Genomic DNA, 20,848 nt, shown 5'->3' on the forward strand with positions numbered 1-20,848 from the left:
ATGTCCCTAAATCTTAATGCAGATAACATAAGAACATGGACCATCCAGTATGGCATTTCCTATATTCTGAATATTTGCAATATTCTGATGGTGGTTAGCATCAGATGCTTCAGAGTCAGGTGCAAAAAACTTTACAGTAGTTAGGATAATCTGCTCCCAATAAGATTTTATCCTAATCCCTAATAGATTGCTTTAAAACACAAAGCATGGGATATTTATCCCTTCCAAACTTTTAGTTAGCATTTACTATAACAATTCTGGGTATGCCACGTATTTATCTTGATAAAGATATGATCCATCTTTGAATCTTGTTAAATTCTTTGCCTCAACAACATCCTGTGACAACAAGTTCCACAATCTAATTACACATTATGTGAAAAACAAGTACCTTTAATCTGTTTTGAAACTTTTCCCTTTTGATTTCACTGAATGTCTCCTTGCTCTAATCTTGTGAGCCAAAGAGAACAGTGGCTCCCAGTCAACCTTCTCTTTACCATTAATTTTATATACTTTTATCATGTCCCTTTTTACTCATCTCCTTTCTAAGATAAACAATCCCAATTCTTCTGAATCACTCTTCATATATTGTCCTTCTCTGAACTTCTTCAAATTCTGTAATATTCTTGTTCGAGAAATTGTCACTAGTACTGTACATAGTATTACAGATGTTTACTGAACAGAAATTTTCACTGAGTTCTCCACAGTGATGACCAGGTCCTTTTCCTCAATTGATACAGTTAATTTAGAACCCTATAGAGTGGATGAGTAATACATATTTTCCCTCCAATATGCACTACTTTGTATTTATTAACATAGAACTTCATCTGGCATCATGTTGCCCATTCACCGCACTTTGTCAGGATATTCTGACATTTCTCCCAGTCTTCTTTGGACTTGACTAACCTAAATAATTTGTTCCATCTGTGAATTTTGATACCTCAGCGCCCACTCCATTTTCCAGAGCATCATCAACATCTACCAAATGAACTCAATAAAAAAATTCTGTAAATTTTGTACAAAAAAATTTTGTACATGTAAAAATTCTTGTTACATTTACATTTGAAACAACCCCCTCTTTGCTGAGCATGAAATGCCCTCATTCTCCCCATAATTCCTCCTCAAAACAGCTAGTCCAGTTCTGGCCCATTGCATTTTAAAATACTGAATAAAGTAAACTCTGGAGCATAGAATTTCATCCCATTGTTGAACAGTGATGAAAGTGTTCACTGCAAAAAATTACTCATTTAAACCTTTTGAAAGATATTATATTTATGTCTCTCATTAGCTCATTAGTAACCAGCTCATTAGTAACAAACAAAATCCAAGATTGATCAATTCAGACTGATTTTGATTTGTGTCCTACTGGGGTGAATGGGTGTGATACTAATTGAGCAACAGATTCTGCCAACCCTGTTCACATTGAGTAGTGATTTATTCCACAAATAATCCCATGGATATTAGTGGATCGCGCTACTGTATGTATAAATAACTTGAGTTCAATAGCACTATTCATGGAGTATGTTATTAACATGAGTCAACATGAGTAAGGCTGGCAGAATTGTGTGACCAGTAAATTTACCCAATGCTTTATTTAGGGGCTAATTTTTCCATTTTAGGCTTTCAGCGGGTGAAAAGTTTCAGAGTAGCAGCCGTGTTAGTCTGTATTCGCAAAAAGAAAAGGAGTACTTGTGACACCTTAGAGACTAACAAATTTATGGGTGAAAAATAGAAACACGTAGATCTGAGGCTACGTAATATAACTTGAAACTGGAAATACAACAGCCTTCAGCAAAAATGAGTCATCATAGTATTTCTAGTGTTTTTTATATTTGCCCTAACCCATAGATATTTTAGTTATGCTTTTTTTTTTTTTTTTTTTTTTTTTTGCATGTGGTTTTTAATCATACTGGAATACAATCAGAAAGCTGCAACAACTAGCATTTCTATAGAACAATTCAACAAGGACTATCTTCCAACTGCAGGAAAAAAAACCCATGCATTCTGATTATTTGTCTTTCTCCAAATCATCAGGACAGTATTACAAACCAAGTACTATTCTAATTTGTGAACTGAGTCAATCATATCTGATAAATAGAACATTTGTCTATCACTGATTTTTCTGTGCTCATACGAGCTATATGACATCAGGTATTACTTTTATATTACTTGCATACATGGCAATTTGAGGGACTGCATATGTTGTCTGCAAATGTGTGGGGTGGGGGTGGGGAGTTTCTTTGGTTGGGTTTTCAAATTAAGAAAGAGTCACTTAAAATAACTCTGTTTTGCATAAATAAGCAGATGGAAAAGAAGCAATGGAACCATCAATGCGAAAATAAATTGTAGATGTTTCTAAGAACACAGTAAGCCAGCTCTTTGCTTGGATTGAAATGAAAAGAAAAAAGGGCTAAATTCTGCCCTTTAGGCCAGAAATCTGCGCATCCAGGGTAGTAGCATGTAGCCAACACCTGTCTACTACAAGAGACACCCTGCAGTCACATTGGACCGGCAAACTGTAGGGCACTCTTTTTCTGCATTTGTCAGTGAAAACAGTCTGAACCCTAATAAGTGCTGGCACAGCTTGCTACACTGTTGATAGCATATGGGAAAAATTCAGAAAAGAACAAGAATTATTGACAATCTGGAAAACCTGCTTTAAAGTGACATACTTAATATATATCCACATAGCTTACCCAAGATGTGTATCCAAGAGGCGATTTGATCATAGTCTACAAGTGTGGCAGAGACAATATCCTGGACAAACCTTATGGAATTAAGGAATGGAATTAAGGAATTAAGATAAAATTTACTGAATTAAGTTAAACCTTATTGAGTTAGAATTAATGCCTTTGGGATATATTATATTAAAATGTAGTTGTGTATTTCTTATTGTGGAATTATATTTAACTCCTCTAGGAGATGAAGGATGCTAATATAATTTCTCTGGTTATCAGTCCTTTGAAGCCACACCCGCCTCCCTCGAAAGGTTCACACTGGATTCTCCAGGGACCAATAGACAAAGAAAGGACTTTTGGATAAATAGCCTGGTTTTAAACAGGCTACGACCTTCTTCCTTGTCCAGCAAATATACAGGACCCCTGTCCACAGAGGGCCCCAAACCTTTGAGAAGGGTTGGAAGGACTGGCCTACTGTGGGTCCATAAGACTGCAGGCTTGTTCTGAGCTGAAGCTGTGATGAACCTGTAATCACAAGAAACCCCGTGGGTGGAGTGCTGAAGGACTGCTTTGGGAGCAGAGTCCATGTTAGGATTGAGGTAATCTCTGATAAACTTAGTAGGCATGTAGGCTCTTTTATAATTTTTAGTATGTTTTCTTTCTAGTGCTTTTACCTGAGAATAAAATAGGCTTGCATCAGAAGAACTGTGTGATAATTTATAATGGTGGGCAGACACACAGATATCAGTCTCTGAAGAGAAAGCAAGCCCATCTGTTTAGGTAGACTGCTGGGAATAACACAGGGAAGGCAGGGGACTGTTTGGCTTGCAAATACTCAGGCCAGGAGGGAGTGAGATGTGTGTATTCACCCAAGAAAATAACAGCCAGGGAACGAGAAGCCTGCGGGGGTGCCCTTGCTGAAGCACTCTGTATTTAAGTGGAAATACAGGTGCAGTTGCTCTGAACTGTGACAAGAAACCGTAGAAAAACCTGAGTGTCTCTGGATTAAGTTTAGAAGTGTGTGCAACAAGAGTGATGTAGTGGTGGGAGTCTGCTATAGACCACCGGACCAGGGGTATGAGGTAGATGAGGCTTTCTTCCGGCAGCTCACGGAAGCTACTAGATCGTATGCCCTGATTCTCTTAGTGGAATCCACAGCCCTGACTTAGGCACACAGGTTCCCTATATAATGCATGAAGAGAGTTGGGCACCTAGGAATGGGAGACACTAGCCATCAAGATGATCAAGAAGCCGCCTAAGCTAACCAATAGGATATGCTAAGGAGAACGGCGAGACCTAAATCCCACCTCTCACAGGGATTTAGGCATCTAGGTTGATGCTGGAGGAAATGCTTCCCTCCAGTCAGGATTCATTGCTATGAACCCTTTCTTTAAGTTAGGTGCTTACTCCCTTTCTTGGGGACAAATCCAGGTAGGATAATCTGTTCCCTTATAACCTGTATCTCAGTGGTTAGAGAACTCATTCAGAACGTAGGATACTGAAGATCAAATTACCCCTTTAGTTGATGTGGAGGCAGGACCTGAACCCAGGTCTACCAACTTCCTACATGAGTGCCCTAACCACTAGAATATGAGGTAGTCTGAGATGCGTCTTCTGCAATATCTTCTGTTGAAACTGTTCCACTTTGTGTGAACAGCTTTATAGTAACTGGGCAACAGCAATTACAAGAACAACTCTATAGTTCAATGGTTAGGGCATGTACCTGAGATGTGGGAGACCCAAGTGCAAGTCCTGCTCTACTGACTTAGTCATGAGATAGGCACCAGGTGTTAGGACAGAGGCATACGTGCACATGCCTAGTTGCAGAATCTTAGGTGCCTAGGGGACTTTAACAGAAGAAATGTAGGTGCCAAAGAAGTTTAGGGATACTAGGCAGCAGCTGAGCAGTAGTTTTGAGCATCTCCATGCTTAAATGTTGGATTTAGTTGCTGAAAATGGCAGTTATGTGCCTACATCCTTTTATGTGAATCTGGGCCTTAGGGATTTTAGGCACTTGTAGGGTTAGCCAGCACCTGAGTGGAGGTTTTGAGGATCTAAATTTTGGATGTAGGCACTGAAAATCACAGTAAGGCACCTAAATCCCTTTGTAGATCTAGCCCATACTGAACACTGCCCTTTTACTCAAGTTGTCTCAGATTTGTTTGGATCAAGCATGCCAATATTGGTAGGGTGCCAATTTTTGACTTCTTGAACCCTTCCAGTCCTTGGAGAGTGGGCTGTAAACCAAAAAGACTACCGCATGCTGTTAAACTGACAAATATCACCACCAGGTTAGAGATGCAAGACAACCTACTATTTCCAGTTTAGCATGACTGTGAAGGAATGATAAGTTTCACTATTCTTTCAGTCTGATTAATATGTTGTAAAACATCCTCTTTTTTCCTGAATATGGATTATTTAACCAGTAAAAAAGTGACAATGTCTTCTTTGAATAATCAGTTAGATACAGAATGTTATGGAGATAATTGAGTGGACATATCAGTCTGATTTGTTTCTAAACTACTCTGAGATATCTCTTAAATGAACATTGCTTTATAGTATATTTTGAAAAATATCAGATCCCCATTGTGCTGGAGCAAGCTCTTCTGGATTTATTCAGTACACCTCAACTAGATGCCCACAGAATAAAGAAAGAGCTTCTTCCAAACAAATGACAATGTAAGTATGAATTATTACTACCAAGGTAAGGAATTTTCATAAGGTTGAAATAGACTAAGAAATTCACTGTTAGTAAATGTAAATATATGGGTCTAAGAAGGGTCCATAAGTAAGCAAAATACATGTGAAGATCATGAAAACAAAAGAATTAACTGAAATAATGGCACTGCCAGCGGGGTACAGAATTTTCTCTTTGTACTCTGGCAATGATGGTACAGTTCTAAACTGTGTAGATAAAGGTAAAGGAATATTACTTGAAACTACATTTCTCAGTTACAACATGAAACATTTACTAGCTGGATTAAGCAATATTAGAATTATACTGGAGAGATAATACCTCATTCAACATACTTGGCTCCTGAAGACATTACTACAAAGAGGCTGCAGCGCTTGTGGTGAATAGGATGAATGTACATTTTGGCTATTAAAGAAGCAGACTCACTCTAAGCAGAGAAATGGAGTTTGTGTAACTAGAACTGATTGCTCAACAAGCACTCTGCTTGCCTAATTGATGTCCTTATTCCCTTAAATAACCAACCATTTTCTTTAAGAGCTATGAATAAAGTGCACACCCTCAATCACAGAGAAATAGTTTTGTAAATTCACTTGATGGAACTTTTTGTAAAATCTAATCAATGAACTTTGCAGGCTGTTACATCTACCAAACAATTCCAATAAAAGGCTTTTGTTCCCTCTTTGCTATGTAATGAGTTACACTATTAATTAATATTAAACAATCATTTATATAGCCCTAGAATTACCAACAGAACTTTAGCTAAAAAAAACACCCTACCCCACCCCAGATTAAACAAAATGCCCAACCTCAAAGAGCCTCCATCCTTAAGACATAAATAACAATAGCCAAATTAAGGGTGGCATGAGGATTTTATCACAGGTAGGCCTCGAGCATAGCTGAGTTTTCAGAAATGATCTGAAGGGGGTGTGGGGGGGGGGATTGGCATACATTAAATTGGGAAGCGGTTTATTTCATACAGCGAGGACTGCTATTTAGGGTACCTCTAGCCAGCTATGGGGGATGTAGACTCTTCTGTAGTTAGGGCTTAGACTATTAATTGTTATTATTATTATTATTTCAGAAGTGTAGCTGTCCCTAATTTTTTCAGCTACCCAGACAACTCAATATATTTTCTTCTGCAATTATGGCAAATAATGTGGACATGCTGCATTGTATACTGCTTAAAAAACAAACACAACAATTCCTAAACTGTACTGAGATAATCATTAAAGGCAGAGTCTGCCAATGACTATATATGCAAACGACCATTTCCCAGCTGGGGATAGCCAGAGCATAGACGTTTTCCCCACTCTCGTTCCTCCATGACATGCCCCCTCCTCGCTGGTTATGCTGATTCTACACCTGCTGGGGACTCCTTCATGATGGGGAAATGCCCAACAAGGGAATTGCAAGTGTTTTGCACTCCCCGTTCAGACACCTGAACAGAACAGTCTGCCCCTAAGTATAGATTGTGGACTCTTGTCTTTAGACTGTTGTCTTGTGCAGACCTCCAGTTGAAAAGGTTGGACACCTTTCTATTGAATGGTTACATTTTAAAGGTTCCTTGGGCTAGTTGGACCATTTCCCCCTCCTCTTTGCCACCTTTTCAGCAGCATTTTGCTTTCCATCAGCCACACTTTCTTTCTAACGTAAAATATTACACTGGGAATACTAAACAGATACCAGTTTAATCTTCACAAGAGAAAGTAGGTTGGAAGTGCCTGGCGGGCCATTAAATGTTGCTGGTCTCTCTCCAAATCATTCTGCAAACTCCATCCCTTCTTCCCCTGCCTCTTTTTACTATCAGCCTGCTTCTATTCTCTTTTCCCCATCCATTCAATATAAGGAGTATAGAGATTTTTTCCTGTGCCATGCTGGGAGATGGTGCCCAGACATGTCAATCAAAAGCAACCAATCAGCCAATCAGAACATGGGTCTGATGTTCATTAAAGTCAATGCATATACATCAATTTAAAAACAGTGCAAGGTCAGCACCAGGCCTCTTGAATTTGGCAAGATCAGTGTCTCAGATATAGCATTACATTAAATTTAGTTTTTGCACAGAATATACTTATGACTAAAATGCAGCATGGACATTACAGGTAGATAAACTTAATCTGATGTTAACTGAGATTATATTCTTTAGGCTCTAATTATACAGCTGCCAGAGCAAAACTCTATCCGTGGTAGGGAGTAATGCAGGAATGGAAATCCTGACCTTAACAATGACATTGATTTAAGAAAACACATCTGTTCTATGTATCACCAACAACTGACTGCAGATACAGAAGTGTCATTAATAAGGAATACAGTCATTTGAGGATGGCCTGTAGATATGCTGTACTGCAAGCCATGAATATGAATAAAATGTGTTAACCAATTATCTTCCTCAAATTATGGAGCAAGTTATTAAAATGCAAAATTAAAACAGATAAAAAAGTCTTCTAGCAGTAGTCACTGCTCAATTTGAGCCTATTCTTGTGTCTTCTCTTAAAAGCCAAAGTAAATAAAAGTGGGAAAATAATACTCACCCAAGAGCAATATTCCTTTCTTCCTTGTCCTAACTATAGATCCCCATTTCCTCTTCAGCCCCCATGGTCTGGCTTTTTCGTTGTTGTTGTTTTTTTTTCAAACTAAAAGACCAATTTTGCAAGGTGCTAAGCATCTCCTGAGAGATACTGAGTGCCATCCATTCTCACTGAAATTAACTGCTTGGGCCCAATTCTGCAAACATGGACCTGAGTAAAGTTATACATGTGCATAAAAGTGTTTGTAGAATCAGGCCCTTAGATCGTAAAGTCCTGGGGGCAGGGAGCTTGTTTTCTTACTTGTCAGTAAGGAGCTATGAATACCTATGAAACCAAATACATTAACATTATTAATAATTTTATAGTAATTAAAAGTGGGAAAAGCTTTTTGCTAATCTGACTGTAACTCCTATAGAGAACACATTTCACACACAAGCATTCCTAATCCTTTTGGTTTGTTCTCAGAGCTTAGATGAATATTTGTGTCACAACAAGATGTCACTGGTACTGGGAGGTCTCCAAATCTACCATACCTTCTGGGGCACCTTTTACAATTTAACAGGCCCTCACATAGCACACAACACAAAATATTTTCAAAGAAAATTGATAATAGTCTATTGTTTTAATATACAGAACTCAATTTATTTTTAAATAGTTTGTAGTGAAATATGTTAAACTCCATACACGTTTTATTTTTCTTCTTGGTGCTCCTGATTTCTGGGCAATTTCTTGGGATTAGGATGTTTTAGCTGCCTTACTTGATGCTATCTGGTAATACAATACTGACTCTGAGGAATTTCTCATTTTATCTGTTTGTAAACATGGTATTGAACAGATAAGTTAGAAAATCAATTACCAGGGTTACTTTCTGAAACCAGTTATACACCATTTCATGCCCACTACATGATTCCTATAGTAATGTATCATCAGAAATGTTTCTGGAGTGGTCCATACACACTAGTGCATCTAAGGTAATAAGCATCCCTGTGTAATTTACTGAGGCTGACTGTAGATCCACAAGTTCTTGACGTATACGAGGTAGAGAAAAAAATTACCCACAAAAGGGGCACCAATCGCCGAGATGAATTGAGGGAAATAATTCCCATGTAGTGCATACCTGAGGTCCTATTGATGCTGTGACAGACTGCCCCGGGGTGCAACCTGGAACTGGGGTACTGCTGACATACCAATCTGTTTTACCAGCCTGGGGTCCCTCTCACACTCTGCTGCTGTGACAAGCTGCAGACCACTCCTGGTCTTGCACTCACACAAACCTTTACACAGGGAATGACACACCCAGCTACAGTTACACGAAGGCTTCTCCTCAGCCAGTCATGAACTAACAATAGAGGGATTCCAACCGACTCATCCCCCAGCTCCCTATCTTAGAACCCCAGAGCTGTACCGTCTTGCCCTGGTCAAAAACCTGATTCGTATAAGTTTATTATTCAGTCCGCCCCTCCCTCAAAGTGGAGAGGACCATGCACCAGTTTTTGCTCCTCAGCAGATTCTCCAAGCACTTCTAGAAAAACACATTATTTTAGGTAAAAACAAACAAACAAATTTATTACCTACAGAAAGATAGATTTTAAGTGATTATAAGCAGTGAGTGTACAGATCAAAGCAGATTACCTAAGCAATAAAACAAAACTGAAATCTAAGCTTTATAAACTAGATAGGATTTGAATCAAGCGTTCTCTCTAGTACAAGCACTGTTGCTAGTACAAACAGGTTATCGCTTTTTCATACACAGGCAGGAATTCTTCTGTCCCAGCTGGGACCCCCTTCCTCAGTTCAGTCTTTGTTCCTCAGGTGTTTTCAGGTGTTGTGTTGTAAGGGGAGTAAGGCCAAGTGATGATGTCTGTCATAAATATAAAGGGAAGGGTAAACCCCTTTAAAATCCCTCCTGGCCAGAGGAAAAATCCTCTCACCTCTAAAGGGTTAAGAAGCTAAAGGTAACCTTGCTGGCACCTGACCAAAATGACCAATGAGGAGACAAGATACTTTCAAAAGCTGGGAGGAGGGAGAGAAACAAAGGGTCTGGGTCTGTCTTTATGCTGCTTTTGCCGGGGTCAGAACAGGAATAGGGTCTTAGAACTTTTAGTAATCAATCTAGCTAGGTATGCGTTAGATTATGATTTTTTTAAATGGCTGAGAAAAGAGCTGTGCTGAATAGAATGACTATTCCTGTCTGTGTGTCTTTTTTGTAACTTAACGTTTTGCCTAGAGAGATTCTCTATGTTTTGAATCTAATTACCCTGTAAGGTATCTACCATCCTGATTTTACAGAGGTGATTCTCTTTTACTTCTATTAAAAGTCTTCTTGTAAGAAAACTGAATGCTTTTTCATTGTTCTAAGATCCAAGGGTTTGGGTCTGTGGTCACCTATGCAAATTGGTGAGGATTTTTACCAAACCTTCCCCAGAAAGTGGGGTGCAAGGGTTGGGAGGATTTGGGGGGGAAAGACGTGTCCAAACTACGTTTCCCAGTAAACCCAGTTAAAGTTTGGTGGTGGCAGTGGAAATTCCAAGGGCAAAGGGTAAAATTGATTTGTACCTTGGGCAAGTTTTAACCTAAGCTGGTAAAAGTAAGCTTAGGAGGTTTTCATGCAGGTCCCCACATCTGTACCCTAGAGTTCAGAGTGGGAAGGAACCTTGACAATGTCACTTCCCCCTTTTATAGCTTCTTCCATATGGAGGGAACTTCATTGTCCCAAACAAAGCCCCCAGCACAGTTTGTGGAAAAGTACAGGCATCAAAATGGAGTCCAATATAAAATGATTTAGTCACATGCCCTTGCATGCTTTGATGAGTCATGGTAGGTATTACCCATATTTTGGCCAAAGTGTTCACAGGAAAGCTTGTTTTTGCTGATGGGCCATTATAGCCTTTTACAATGTGCTGGCTGGACTGGATGTAAACTAGTTTGTGGGTGTTGCCCAGGAGCAAGCACATTGGAAATATAGATTCATGGTCAATATTCATAACTCCAGATACAAAAATGATACATGCATACAAATAGGATAATCATATTCAGCAAATCATTACTTTTACATTGACACCTCACATGACATACCTTGAACAAGATGCATCATAATTACATCATAATTATATCACTATGGTGAATATGGGGTACAAAGTGTTTCTTTGGCACAGAGTGTCACAGATGCATAAAGGGATGCACCCAGGAATAGTGTGGTGTACTGTCATCTCTTTGAGGCCTCTGTGCACCAAGGGGGAGGGAGGGGCACTAATATGAAAGAATTATGCCATGCTTTCTCCATATGTAATATTTTCATACTAGAGGAATAAGAAAACATAAATAAGACAGTTATTTGATTTACACTATTCAACAGCTCATAAGAGGTACTGGATACTTTGTCAGATCCAAGGACATTAGTATATGGTGTCTGATGATGAGGTAAGTAATGTTATTTTATGTTTATGGTTGTGGAAAGTAAAACCTATGGTTGGACATGAGCCAGTGATTTAACATCTGAGGACTCTGAAAAGGCCCATTTGATAGGTAAGAGCTATCATGGAATGTTTGTTCAAGTGATAGCCGTTGAGCAAGGACTGGCGGGAGGGAGAGTTGATGTTTGCCAGATAGAAATGGGTTTCTCCAGCACTTGGTGTGACAATCAAGGTCCAGACACCCCAAGAGGAGACCACGGGATCTGAACCCCAAAGAATACGCCCTGGTTTACACTGGGGGGTGGGGAATCGATCTAAGTTATGCAACTTCAGCTACGTGAATAACGTAGCTGAAGTTGACGTATTTAGATAGACTTACCGTGGTGTCCTCACCAGGGAGAGTGGACTGCTGCAGCTCCCCCGTCAACTCTGCCTGCACCTCTCGTGGCCCTGGAGTACAGGAGCCGACGGGAGAGCACTCAGGTGTCAATTTATCGCATCTAGACTAGACTAGATGCGATAAATCGATCCCCGCTGGATCGATCGCTGCCCGCCGATTAAACAATTTAATCAACTACTTGTATATAATGTTATTGTGTATAAAAATAAGTAAAGTCTTTTATGAAAGCTTGTAATGTTCTGAACTAGGTCATCATTATGAGATATGAGTATGTGGTTATGAATCTATTAATATAGAAAACTGCACTCATAACCTGTACTACAATTTCAAACACAAATCACAGCAAGGAGATGAACCTCTCAAGCCAGGCATTTACTCAAAACCAGATGCCAGAGAAAGGCAACAATGGGCCAAAAATATTAACTGAAAGATACTGACAACTGGGGATTTCCCCACTTTGAAAACCAATAGTGACTTGGGGGAAAAAAAAACTTTTTAAAATGGAAGCAGTTTGAAGTGAAAGGCATCCAGAAACTGAGGGATAGACAGTTGGCAGGTATGTCCATGAAACACTGGGTCCCATCCATGGCCGGGGGTACACTGGGAAACTGTTCAGATGCAATAGGAAACTTGTCTTAGAAAAGGGAGTTTATCTAATTTGGAAGTGTAAAGCCTGAGGTTGTGTCTTTATGTTTATTTTCCGTGTAATGTGTATATGTTTGCTTCCTTTACTATTTCATCTTTCAGTCTGTGGTTTTTCTATTAAATAAACTTTTTGTTTTTTGGGTTTTTTTTCATCCAAACAGGTCTCTGTTGTGCAAACTGTGTGGAGTGTGGGTGGAAAAGTGAGCTGATAACCAGAGGGCTCATTGCAAACCTTCTGGGGAGATGAACCAGAGGGGAAGGCTGGATTTGGGGAGACTTGGGATTCGAGGGGCTGTTTGTTTCACACTGCAAGAAGTACCAGGGCTGGTGGAAGGCAGTGTGAGACCTTGTGCTTATGGGCAGGCTACTGGTGTCAGGGCTCTGAACCAAAGCTGCAAAACATAAAGGCTACCAAGTTTACAGGAAGAAAAGGAGTACTTGTGGCACCTTAGAGACTAACCAATTTATTTGAGCATGAGCTTTCGTGAGCTACAGCTCACTTCATCGGATGCATACCGTGGAAACAGGGTTTGGAAACAAGTTTACAGGAAATAAGTTTACAGGGCAGGAAGAGACAGAACCCCTTACCAGTCCGGGTGATTCCCAAAACATCAGTTGACTGAAGTTTCCTGAAATGGGCTCTCAAGACACCAAAGACTAGTTCATTGGGGACTGTGTGTGTCCAGGTTACCAGGAAGGCAGGACACAACATGTGGCTGGTGAGATGAAGACAGTCTGAGGGCTGGGTCATGGGCACTTGTGGGCACGGGGTGAGCTGCTCAGTACATGGGCCAAAGAAAAGATATGTGCAGCCCAGGTCAAAGCTGCAGAGTTTGCTACCAAACTGAGAGGATGAGGTAAGAATCAGGGTCAGGTTGAGCTCGGTTCTTGCACGGGGTCAGCAATGGTCCTAAGCTGAAGACAGTAAACCAAGATCAGGGTTGGGAGTTGGGCCGAGGTAGGGAGGCTGGGATCCAGGAAAGTTGGAGAGCGGATACACCACAGAAAAAACACCGCAGAGCTCTGCACTGCCAGTCAGACAACTCCCAGAAATGCCCCCCTGGTTTACATGAAGTGTGCCAGTCAATCAGAAAATCATGGAGGGCTGTTGCTCATGTCCCGTAGGGCAGTACTTCCTGCAGAGCTAGACTCTGAGTACTTCTCAGTGACAATTCCGCATGGGCCCCTGATGGTGATGAGAGAGCAACACCTGTCACAGATCCTGGTTCTAGACCCATAGGTTATTGCTGGGAAAGACAGGAAGGAGTTTTTTGTTTTTCATTTTTTTCTCTTAATTTCCAGGTATTCTACAAGGAAAAATCTGCAATGGGAGGAAAACAGCACGTCACCACACCACTGCTAGTTCTTCCTCTGCCTCCACCTGCAGGGGCCCCTGCCAGACAGGCATCTTGACTATGGAGGCTTCTAACCAAGTCCTGATCTTGACTTAGTGGGAATGCAAGCTGCATGTCCCCTCTGACAAAAGTCAGCCACCTGGTATAAAGGTGTCTTTTGGTGGAGTCCCTCAGGAAGCAGGTAAGAGAGCTGCAGGAGGAGGGGTCTTTTTGCATAGCATCTGAGAGTTCAAGGACTTAATTGATAGGATGCACATGGAAACATCTGGGATGGAGGATGCTAGTCAGCTATAGAAGACTATAGCAACACCACGGGAGGAAGAAGAACTGGCTTCTCTATGGGGAGAAGACTGTCTGCTGGCCACCTGTGGCAGTAGACAGTTCACCATCCCCTCTCAAGTCACCCCATTCATCATGCTCAAGAACCAGTATACTGTACTGGCAACAGAAGGTGAGGAACAGAACCTAATGGTTGAGGAGGAGGATCCACCTGCCCTCAAGGCTGAGGGGCTCACAGGCGCCACACTCAAAAGGAGTCATAGAGAGCTAGTATTCAGGGCCTCCCTTCTGAGAGGGACAAAAGCATCCACCTGATGCCCCGGGAGGTGAGCTGCTTACTTGGAGCCCATGTCTGATACAGAAAGGTTGCCCAGGCTCATCTGTCTCTCTGAGAACTACCCTGTGCCGTTCATCCTTGTGGGTACTAATGATACTGCCTGAGCAAATCCACCGTGACTACAGAGCTCTGGGAGTGAGGTGAATGAGTCATGGACACTAGTTTTGGTGTTGTCCATCATCTCAGTTGAGGGTAAGGTTGCAGGCAGGGACACACGCATACTGGAGATTAATCTGTGGCTGCGCAGCTGGTGTCCATGGGAGGGCTTCAGCTTCCTCAACCATGGGATCCAGTTCTAGGAGGAAAAACTCCTGGAAAGAGATGGGGTTCATCTGACCAACAAGCGGAAGAGCATCTTCATGCACTGACTCACCAACCTAGTGAAGAGGGCTTTAAATTAGGTTCTAAAGGAGCAAGTGACAAAAAGCCCACAAGTAAGCATTAAAAAAAGACAACCTGAACAGAGGGCTAGTTTGTGGGGGACATGGAAAATTAAAATAAAGTCATAGCAGTAACAAGAGGTTCATCAATGGGGGAATCTGCTCAACATCTTAGATGTTACACAAACTAGGGAAATATAGCGTAGAGGAACCTACTTTAAGGAGGGTGCACAACTGGTTGGAAAACTGTACTCAAAAAGTAGTTATCAAAGATTCACAGTCAAGCTGGAAGGGCATATCAAATGGGGTCCCACAGGGTTCTGGGTCTGGTTCTATTCAATATTTTCATAAATCGTTTAGATAATGGCATAGGGAGTACACTTAGAAAGCTTGTGACACATACCAAGCTGGAAAGGGGTTGCAGGCACTTTGGAGGACAGGAGTAGAATTCAAAATGACCTTGACAAACTGGAAGAAGTGTCTGAAACAAACAGGATGAAATTCAATACAGACAAATGCAAAGCACTACACTTAGGAAGCAATAATCAATTACATAAACAGAAAATAGGAAATGACTGCCTAGGAAGGATTACTGCAGAAAACCACATCATTCTGGGATGTAGTAGAAGGAGTGTTTTAAGCAAGATGCAAGAAGTGATTCTTCCACTCTGCTCTCCACTGACAAGGCCTTAACTGGAGTACTGTGTCCAGCACTAGGCACCCCACCTCAGGAAAGATGTGGACAAAGTGGAGAAAGTCCAGAGGAGAGCAACAAAAATGATTAAAGGTCTAGAAAACATGATCTAGGAGGAAAGACTGAGAAAAAAATATTTGTTTATTCTGGGGAAGAGAAGACTGAGGAGGATAACAGTTTTCAAGTACATAACAGATTGTTACAAAGAGGAGGTTGATAAGTTGTTCTTCTTAACCACTGTGGACAGGACAACAAGTAATGGGAAATTTAGGTGAGACATCAGAAAAAACTTCCTAACTGTACGGGTAGTTAAGCACTGGAACAAATTACTAGGGTGGTTGTGGAATCTCCATCACTAATAATTTTTAAGACTAGGTTAGATCAGTGGTTCCCAAACTTGTTCCGCCACCTGTGGAGGGAAAGCCCCTGGCGGGCTGGGCCAGTTTGTTTACCTGCCGCGTCCGCAGGTTCAGCCGATTGTGGCTCCCACTGGCTGCGGTTCACTGCTCCAGGCCAATGGGAGCTGCTAGAAGTGGCAGCCAGTAAGTCCCCCGGCCCACACTGCTTCCAGCAGCTCCCAATGGCGGGGCACAGTGAACTGCGGCCAGTGGGAGCTGCGATCGGCCGAACCTGCAGACGCAGCAGGTAAATAAACTGGCCCGGCCCGCCAGGGGCTTTCCCTGCACAAGCGGCAGCCCTAGTTTGAGAACCACTGGGTTAGATAAATACTTGTCAGGGATGGTCTAGCTAATACTTAGTCCTGCCTTAGTATAAGGGACTGGACTAGATGACCTATCAAGTCCTATATAAGTTCCAGACCTATATTTCTATGATTTCTACGTCTATATACAAATGCATGGACTGTAAGTATAAGTACATTAGATAATTATGACTTAATTGGTATCACAGAGACTTGGTGGGATACATCTCATGACTGAAATACTGGTATAGAGGGATATAGTTTGTGCAGCAAGGACAGGCAGACTAAAAAAGGAGGAAGTTTTACATTATACATCAAGAATATACACACCTAGAGGACAGAGTCATAAGGGATATCCAGAATGGATTTTTCAAGAACAAATCATGAAAAATGAATCTAATTTCCTTTTTTGACAGGGTTACTGGCTTAATGGATGGGGGAAGCAGTCAATGTGATATATTTTGATATTAGTAGGGCTTTTGACAAGTCCGACATGACATTTTCATTAGCAAACTGGGGAAATGTGTTTTAGATGAAATTACTATAAGGTGGGTGCACAACTGGCTGACAGGTAATACTCAAAGAGTAGTTATCAGTGATTTGCTGTCAAATTGGGAAAGTTTATCCAGTAGGGTCCCACGGAGTTCAGTCGTGGGTCCATCTATGTTCAATATTTTCATCGGTAACTTGAATAATGGAGTAGAGAATATGCTTATAAAATGTATGAATGATACTAAGTTGGGAGGAGTTGCAAGCCCTTTGGAGGACAGGAATTAGAATTCTCAATGATATTCTCAATTTAGAGAATCGGTCTGAAGTCAACAAGATGAAATTCAATAAAGACAAGGGCAAAGTACTTCACGTAGGAAGAAAAAATCAAATGCACAGCTACAAAATGTGTTATAAGTGGCTAGGTGGTAATCCTGATGATAAGGATGTGGGGGTTAACATGTATCACAGATTGAATATGAGTCAACAATATGTTGCAAAAAAGGCTAATATCATTCTGGGGTATATTAACAAGAATGTCGTATGTAACACATGGGAGGTAATTGTCCCACTGTACTTGGCACTGGGGAGGTTTCAGCCGGAGTATTCTATCTAGTTCTGGTGCCAAACTTTAAGAAAGACATGGACAAACTGGAGAGAGTCCACAGGAGAGGAACAAAAATGATAAAAGCTTTAGGAAATCTGAGCTATGCGCAAAGGTCAAAAAAACTGGGCATGTTTAGTCTTCAGAAAAGATGACTGAGGGAGGACCTGATAACAATCTTCAAATACATTAAAGGGAGTTATCAAGAGGATGGTGATCAGTTGTTCTCTATGTTGAATGTAGTACAAGAAGTAATGGGCTTAATCTGCAGCAAGGTAAATTTAGATTAGATATTGGAAACCCTTTCTAAATATAAGGGTATTTAAACTCTGGAATAGGCTTACAAGAGACGTTGTGGAATACCCTCCCCCACCCTCCCACCCCCAAACACACACACTACACATTGGATGCTTTTAAAAAACAGGTTGGACAAACACCTTTCAGGGATAGTCTAGGTTTACTAATTCCTGCCTCAGTGTAGGAGATTGGATTTGATGACCTCTCGAGGTCCCTTTCAGTTCTACATTTCTGATTGCGTGGTTCTACAAAGTGGCATTGAGATCCAGTTAGAAGGATGCAGGACTCAGCAATTTTTGAGAAGGAAGTCTGAACTGGGATCTGTAATAAGACTTTCCTGTGCTTTAGAGGCTTTAGTGGCACGGTCCAGGCCACCGCTTCCCGCGGTTTCCCCTTGGCTGGGAACAGCAAACCGCAGCCACTGGGAGCTGTGAGTGGCCGTACCTGCGGATGATCAGGTAAACAAAGCATCTTGCGGCCCACCAGGGGCTTACCCTGAACAAGCCACTAACCATGTTTGGTAATCCCTGCTCTAGATGAACAGTGAATGAGTTCATTCTTGGGTTTACTTGTAATTAATAAAGTAAGAGTTTGTTAATTGAGTCTAGAGTGGAGTTGTCGTGGCTGGGTTTTTCTGCAGTGGAGCACCTACCATTTTTATCAGTGAGCACCCTGCTCCTGGGGACAGGTACCTTGGACTAATGAAGCAGCATGAGGGATGGCATGATATGACATGACATAACTTTCCAAGTTCAAAGCTTGGTGGTGGCAGCAGTTATCTGAGTGTAGGAAAGCTGGGGACATGACTGATTTAGTAACATATTTTATATCTATGAATTTTGTAACAAAGAAACAAAAATAAGTCCTGAATTGTAGAGTTTAATCTAATTGAAAATAAGAGCTAAGAAATTAATAAAACCATGTACACTGAATAGAGCCAGAATGCAAATTTAAATTATGTTTTGAATATGATCAAAGCTTAATAAACCCATGTTTGTTCCCTCTTCAGTCAAGCAAAAGTCAGTAACTCTCAGTCTCTTTTGTCTCCTGAAATGAATGCCTTTTCTAGGGAGAATATGGTCAGTTTTAATAAAAATAGTTTTAATCCAACTCAATTACGTCTCAGCATTCTGGTGTTTAAGAAAATCATCAGAAGGATTTAAAATTGACATACCCTCGATTTGTAGGAAAATTTGAAATTAATAAAGAAAACGTGGCACGCAGAGGGGGAGAAAAAATGGCGGAAGGAATTATGATGATGAATTATAGAGTTTCTTCCCTTATCTTATTTCCTAACAAGAATGAGATCTGTTTTTGAAAAAAAGATTTCTCTTTCCCTCCTACTCACTTGGATGTTAGTCTTTCAAAGGGCAAGCTATGCTATTTTTCAAGTAAACAAGAGCTAAAAGTGAACACTGTTCAATGGGAGGTCACTTGTACTTTCCCTTTGATTAGCAGTGTTACCTTCAGGGAGCCATTGCTGTAAAGCATGCAGGGAGATTCTATTATGTTTAATTAGCTAATGAGGTCTATATGGCCTGAATTATTTATACTGGGAGATTAGAATGGGATTTTTAAAATGTTTTTTCTGAAGATGTCAAAAAGCAAAGCTTTTCATATCTTGTACTTGCTCTTGATTTCACATATCTGTCAGTCAGATTGAAAGACTCATACCATATGAACACTTGCAATGCTTAAGTTTCTAATTGGGATAGGACAAATATTGTTTTTATCCTGATTCTTTTACAGATACATGTGGATGCTAAAAGACAAAGAAATAATTCTCTCTAAAGTTAGCTCTGCTATGGCCTGCTGCAATTCCATCTCTGATAGAGAATCTTAAATGGGAGGAATTACCTTCTGCCCAGGTAAAGTACAACTGTTTCTGGGGTGAATTCCAGTAACTATTTAACACTACAGACGAACACTAGACAACTGTTAGTCAGGACAACACAAAGAATATTGATGTATGTTATTCAAGCATCTGTCTCAAGATAAAACTGCCCAAGCTTCACACTCACATTTTTATTTTCAATTATAAGGTTCTGATCTCTCTAACATTTTACTGATTTTCACTAATGATGCCTCCCACAATTCCCAGCCTTCATTCTGTTTACATCTCAAGCCATCTCTCTTGTATAATAACTGTCTGAATATGCTGAAAAACAGTAAGTTGTGGCTTGTTTCAAATTATATAAAACAGGCATGTTTAATGGATGTGTAATTTGCACAAAACATGACCTTAAAAAAGGCATAAAATATTCATAGAGACCCTGTGTGATTTTTGGAACATGACAGACTTGGTCTCTGCAAGAGGTCTGCACACAGAACTCCCACTGGCCTCAAGGAAGGTTTGATGCGCTGAAGGATTGGAAGATTGAGCCTTAAATACCTCTTTTTACTGAGCATTCATTAAGATATTGCTTCAAATGCTTTGTCCTGAGGTAGGTGTTGAGATTTGTCCTGATAAAGGGTTTGAATCTGATTAAATGGGTTATGAAAACACCAACCTGCTTCTCAGGGGCCAGTAGATCCTGTACAGCTATGTTAATGGAGCAGAGATTTACAGCAGTGCCTCTCTTTATCTTCAGTTCAGTTTTGTCAGTGAGAAACCAGATTCTCATCTGTGCCACAATATTACCCTGGGGACCTGGCTCAGAAATTTTTATAACTGTTATTGTTATGATTAGTTGGTCTTTATTGAATTGGAACATGATCTACTACTTAAATAAGGGTGCAAATAACAATAAAAAGGCACTTTATGATTCAGAGAAATAGTTCTTCAAAACTTGTGCTGACAAAAAAAACTGAAGCAAAATCTAGTACACAAACAAATCAATATTTCAGAGAAAATATGTTAAAAGGATCAGCTGTTCTGTCAGCAAAAGAGCAGAGGTTGAAATGAAATATTTCTCTTGTGACTTTGGCATAAAAATACAGCAATAATTTAATGAGTATCTTTTTGCTGCTATGTAAACACAGAGACCCAGAACACTACTGAAAAGCATGATGTCTCCAGCAACATCCTGACCCCCAAAAAATCTAGAGGAAAGAGATGCCCATAAAATAAGTCCTTCTACCTTGACAGATGATGCTCCTCTGTTCCTCTGCTTCTGCCCATATTAATCCCTAATGAAGTGAACTTGTTCAGGAGATTCATGGTGAAGTGATTTAATTTAAAAGTAAAGATTTTAAGGATGGAATTTGCCAGATTAGCATGATTCTGTTGGTGCAGCTGGAGAGATTTTTTTATTTATATGTAGTTAGTGAATATGAGTGTGCATATGTTATAAATGTGCTCCTGAAGATGCAGGCTGTTAAGTGCTCATTAAATACACCTTTTTCTTTTAGAATTGG

The 20,848-nt window shown here is 40.5% G+C and overlaps 1 protein-coding gene across 2 annotated transcripts in view; it reads right to left on the bottom strand.

Moving 5' to 3' along the window:
• Positions 1–20,848, bottom strand: part of KLHL1 (kelch like family member 1) — a 456,335-nt gene that overhangs the window by 44,905 nt on the left and 390,582 nt on the right. The window lies entirely within an intron of this gene.

The sequence above is a fragment of the Eretmochelys imbricata genome, chromosome 1 (assembly GCF_965152235.1).
Source record: "Eretmochelys imbricata isolate rEreImb1 chromosome 1, rEreImb1.hap1, whole genome shotgun sequence".
NCBI classification, from domain to species: domain Eukaryota; kingdom Metazoa; phylum Chordata; order Testudines; family Cheloniidae; genus Eretmochelys; species Eretmochelys imbricata.